Here is a 6,000-nt window from a genome sequence, read left to right as displayed (position 1 = left end):
GACTTCTCTAGAATTTAAGTTCTGTAGATATACATCTATATCATCTTTCCACTTGCCATTCTAAGCCACATCTTTAAATATATTATACATAAAATTGGAAGGTATAATCTGGTGTCCTGCCTTTCACACCTAGCACAGATATCCCATGAAGCCCATTTTAGTCTTCCTAGCTAAAAATCAGTTCTAGAATTTCAGAGCTGAAAGACAGAGTAAAGGCTTCTTAACCATCCCTCTGATTTTTGTGACTGAGGTGTTTTCTGTGCTTGTTTTATACTACTTACCACTTTTGTAATTATAACATGTGTTTTCAAGTACCATCCATTTGGTAGCATGACTCACAGTTTTTCCAAGGTTTAGTTTAAGAAAGGTGCCAAAGATCCCATGACTTTGTGGTAATGGGGCTAGTATTAGAATTCTCATCTTCTTACTCCGGGTGTTGTCTTTCTCTTACATGGTGCTGCCTATGGTGTATTTATTTACTTAATTATAATTAAGTACATGACTTAAATAGTTCTGAAAAAAATATTCCCCATAGCTTGTAATAATGGCGGGAAACTGAAAGATTAAGGCAATAGAGAAAAAATAATTGTGCTAGAGACCTGAAATAAGATTTCTGTTTGCATTTTCATAAATTTAGATTTCAGACAATAAACCAGACAAAGAGAACAAGAAAAAAAGTGATGGGTTTTAAGGTTCTTTTTCTCTGACAATAAAGCAAGTAACTGTTCTGAATGATAACTTTTTCCCTGCTTCCAAATTTTTAAATAAGCATATCCTTCATACCTTTACATAAGACATGTTGAGAAACACAGCAGGCAGTGTCTGCATGGGACTTGCAGAAAAGTCTTTGTACAGCTTTTTATATTGAAAAACTGAATAAAAACTAAAGATATATAATCTCAAATTTTGTAAAGCCTCCTTTCCTAGAAAATGAGCTTAGTCTCTTTTTTTTAGTTCTTTAATCTGTTGCAAGGTGAGAACTTGGAGAACTGATAGGAATGACTATTTTAAATATCTTCCTTTAGGTGGTTTGCAGGATCTGGATAACAGGCAAATCAGGACTGAATTTCTGGAAAATTCTCCTTTTATTAACTGAAGAAGGATCCATGTCCTTTATGAACTAAACATCTAGGTTGCAAGTGATAATTCATTTTGAAAATTCTGGAGCTTGATTTGTGTGTTTGTCGGGGGAGGCTGTCAGTCCCTGTCTACATGGACTTAGCTGTGAAAGAGCTTGTGGACTGGGATGTGACTTGCTCATCCTCTTTGAGTTTGCTGAAATGCTTGGACAAGAGCTTGGTTGAGACCTTGGTTAAGACCTCAGAGTTCTCGGGCACCTGGGTGGCTCAGTTGGTTAAGCGACTGCCTTCGGCTCAGGTCATGATCCTGGAGTCCCGGGATCGAGTCCCGCATCAGGCTCCCTGCTCAGCGAGGAGCCTGCTTCTCCCTCTGACCCTCCCCCCTCTCATGTGCTCTCTGTCTCTCTCATTCTCTCGGTCTCAAATAAATAAATAAAAATCTTTTAAAAAAAAAAAAAGACCTCAGAGTTCTCTGGCAAAGGTAATTTTAGACAGGAACAATGTTGAGGGGTAGGTGGTACCAGTTGATTACCTCAGCCACAGTGAAACCTCACCAAGACCCCTAGAGTATGTCTAATGTCAAGATGCTATATATAGTGTATTATTTATCCCCAAGCAGTATACTATAAGACCTTTTTTGAATAGATACATGCAAAATTGTTGATTAATTGATGGATAAGTCCATAAAAATTGCCAAAACTCATAAAAAATTTGCTAGAAACTTTGGACTTACCTTCCTTGTTTTTTAAAGATAAGGAAAATGAGGCTCATAGAAATTAAATAATTTGCTCAAAATTCAGTTACTAGAGCAGGAATCCAAGATTCAGTAGTAACCAGCCTTTCTGTTTTCAGAGTTCCTTCCACAGCACCATGCATGTGCGGTTCCTCCCGGTGCATTTCCTGGGTTACCACTAATAATAATAGGTTATGATTAGAAATCACAGTAATCCTCTTAGCCCATGTTTTCTGTAGTTGGTGCTTTGGCTACTGCCATTCCTGTTTGGCAAGGCTACTAAGATTTGGTATATAGAATATAGAAAGATGAAATATTTCCCAAGAGGAACAGACACTGAGGATTCTGCTTCTCAACAGAAGACTTACCACCGTAGGGGGTACGGGTCAAGAAGTATCTTAAACTTACCATTCCAGTCCTAACTGATGTGAGTGGTTGGCTCTTCTTGATCCATTCCTTTGATAGATTATGAGATTGAATAACAAAAGGTATACTTAAAAGCCTTAATCCGTTTCCTAATCTAACTTTCTTATAAACAAATGAAGATAAAGCCCAAGGAAAAGGTTAGCTTTGTATTCTTTTTCCTCCTTCCTTTCTTTCTCTTTTTCTTTTCTTTCCCTTTCTTTCTTTCTTTCTTCCTTTCTTCTTCCTTTTTCTTTTCTTACTTTTCTTTCTTTTCTTTCTTTCTTTCACTATTCTACCAGAACAATAAACAGAATTTTAAGATGTTGGAAGGCAAGCTCCATAATGTTCATGAGTTGAAAATACACGCAGAGTTTTGTTTTTTAAAGCTCATAACTATAAGAGTACATAATTTTGTTTTCTCACTTTGGTCAAGAAACAGGAATATTCTTTTCATTGTATGCTCATTGGTCATTCTCATAACCTATAGGCATCTGTTACCTCTACTTACTACCTGGCTTTCAGGTACCTAAGGCAGGGATAGCTAGAACTAGTGTTTTTAAGTACTTGCTAGAGTCTCAGCTAGTTCATTAATTGGCCCCAAATTTCGGTACTAATAAGGCGTACAAGAAGAATAAGAAGTAATTTTGATTCCAAAGCTCTTATACGTAATACTTTCCATTGCTCTATTGCCTAAAGATTAAGTAACAAGGTTGCCTTAGAGGAAAGAGATAAATTCCTAATTGCTGTGCTTAGAAGACAGTTCAGGTCTAAGAGATCTTTTCATACACACATAATAGATAACAGCTTCCACTTCTATTGTGCCCCAGTATTTCAGCTGCAGAACTATTGTTAGTCAGCCAAAGTTGTTCATATTACAGAAATGACTCTTTTCCCACTCTTCTTAGGGGAAGGTTGGGGAAAAGATTGTAGAAAGTTTGTCTACTATTCTGTGTCAGGTTGGTCGGGAAAGGACCATGGAGGCCTACCTTAACTAGACAGTTACTTGCAACACACCAAAACACTCAGTTGAATAAGTAAGGGAGCATATAGTTTGGTTGTCTAGTAGTTCTCTTGTTCTTGGATGAGCTTACATTTAAAAGATACTAATTTTTAAAGATAGCCATAGTATAACTTAACAGGAGTTATAAGGAGGTTATTGGGGATAACTTGAGCTCCTAGACAAGTTTTTTTAGTTTCTATAACTAAAAGGAGTGGGAGCCATTGGAAGCTCTGCATTCTAGAAGATGAATCAGGTTCATTCTAGACATAGGCAAGTATAAATGGTTCTAGCAGTCAGTTAGGGACCCTACATTGAGTCTTTTTCCAAGGAGTGTAAAGACATCTAAGAATTTGATTAATTTCTTTTTCTTTAATTAAGGTGTCTGTTGTGAGATATAATCCATACATACATGCATAAAATGTGGGGGGGGTTTTGCAAAGCAAACATCTATAAATAACCACCACTCCAATTAAAAACTAAAAACATGCCAACACTCTCATAAGTTCCCCCCTAAAGCTCTCTCTCAGTCACTATCCCCAAGAGTTGGCCATAATCCTGAAATGTATGATAATTTCTTTCCCTAGAAGTCTTACCATCTGAGCATGTGTCTCTAAACACTATAGTTTCATCTGTTTTTTGAAGTTCATACCGTTCGTATTCTTTTTTTTTTTTCCCAGCTTTTTCTTAGTGTTAAGTTTCTAAGATTCTCTGTGCTGTTGAGTGTGACTGTGGTTATTCATTTTCCTTGTTGAGTAGTATTGCATTATATGAATATGCCCCCAATTTATATATAATTTCTGCTGTTAATGGACATTTCACTTGTTTGCAGTTTTGGCTGCTATAAATAAATGCTGTCTCTTGGTGAACATATGCATTTCTGGTAGAGTTGAGTGCAACTGCTGGGACATAGGTTATGAATCTTCTATTTTAATACGTAATGCCATATGGTTTTCCAAAGTGCTTGTTCCAGTTTACAGTTCCATCATCAGGAATTGCTCTGTGTGATACTTCATATGTTTGTTTTTTTTAAAGCATTCTGAAGAGTGGGTAATGGTATCTTACTGTAGTTTTAATTTTCATTTCTCTGATTCCTAATAAGGTGGAGCAAGTTTTCATGTTATTTGACCATTTGGATATCTTTTATGAAATCTCAGTTAAATCTTTTGCTCTATTTAACTGTTGGGTTGCATGTCTTTTTCCCTCTTGTTTGATAGGAGTTCTTTATAAATCTGGATACAGTTCTGGTTATATATATTAGAAATATCTTCTACTTGGTGGATTACCCTTTCCACACATAATGGTGACTTTGATGAACAGAAATTCTTACTTTTAATTAATTTTAATTTTAATGTAGTTTAAGCTGTATTTTCCATTACAGTTTATATTTTTTGTGTACTGCTAAGGAAATATGTTCCTATCCAAGGTCATAAAAATGTTCTCCTATATTATTGTCTAAAAACCAGAAATTTATTGTTTTGCCTTTCATAATTATGGCTGTAATTCTAACTGAAATTGACTTTGTTATTGGTGTGATGTCATAGTTTTATTTCTCATATATTCACATGTCCCAGTACCCTTTATTGACTATTCCCTTATATTTTCTTCCACCAGTATTCTTCAGTGACACTCTATTCATAAGTCAAGGATCCATGTATGCATGAATCTATTTCTGGGCTCTGTTGCACTTTTTGATCTATAAAAGTGGTAATTCATATGGCTCAACATAAAATGTAGAAATGCAATTGTTTTTTATATATTGACTGTTACTGTGCAAACTAGCTAAATTGCTTATTGATTCTAATAACTTATCTGTAGATGCTCTGGACTAGGTCCATAAACTATAATAATCTCAGGTTAATAACATTGTATTTCTAACTTTCCAATCCTTTTAGTTTTTAATTCTTTTTTTTTGCTTCACTTTACTGGCTACAAGCAGTATGATGTTGAATATAAGTAGCGTTTTTAGTAAGTATCTTTGACCCTACTTTAATACCTCATCTCAAAGATAACACCTTCAGCATTTCACTGTTAAGTGTGTTGTTTACTATAGTTTTTCTCCACCCCCCGCCCCACAGATATTCTTTATCATATGTGTCAGTTGGGATTCTCAGCAAGATCTTGAGACAGAGTTAGAGGAGTACTAGGGATTTATTTGAGGGCTACTGCCTGTGAAAAATAAGGAGAAGGAAACAGGATTGGGCAGGGAGAGCCTCAGACAGTGATGCAGAATCTTGACCAACCCAGTGGAAAACTCTGGAGCAAAGACTGCTTTTTGGAAGCATCCCACATTGGACAGAGGTAGCCAGGCCCTGCTACACCTCCTGGGCCCATTCATTGGCTGGGAGTTGCTCAGAAAGAACTTAGCCTTACTTCAGTCACTACAGTTAATCCCAGCATTACCATAGTCAGGGGCTGATAGCTAGTAGCATTTTTTCATAGCTGGATGGCCAGTCCTTCTTTTTAGGGAGATTTGAACAGTATACAGTAAGACTATTGAAAATCAAAGGCCAGATACATTCTAAAAGCAACCAGAGAAAAAAGAGAGAAGACTTTCAAAGAAGCTAGAATTGGCTGACAGCTGACTTATAAACTGAAACAATAGGAGTCAAAAAATAATAAAATTTACTGAAAACTAATTAGAACTATAATTCTATACCCAATGAAAATATCCTTCATGTAAAGAAAAAATAAAGACATTTTCGAACAGACAAGAATGTAGAGAATTTGTCACCAGAAGATTTGCACCAAAGAAAATAATGGAGGATAATATTCTTCAAGCTGAA

The 6,000-nt window shown here is 35.9% G+C and overlaps 1 protein-coding gene across 3 annotated transcripts in view; it reads left to right on the top strand.

The window, feature by feature from the left end:
• Positions 1–6,000, top strand: part of TMEM131 (transmembrane protein 131) — a 244,452-nt gene that overhangs the window by 73,977 nt on the left and 164,475 nt on the right. The gene's annotated exons all lie outside the window — the stretch shown is intronic.

The sequence above is a fragment of the Neomonachus schauinslandi genome, chromosome 10 (assembly GCF_002201575.2).
Source record: "Neomonachus schauinslandi chromosome 10, ASM220157v2, whole genome shotgun sequence".
NCBI lineage: Eukaryota > Metazoa > Chordata > Mammalia > Carnivora > Phocidae > Neomonachus > Neomonachus schauinslandi.
This window is presented reverse-complemented; position numbering and strand designations above follow the sequence as displayed.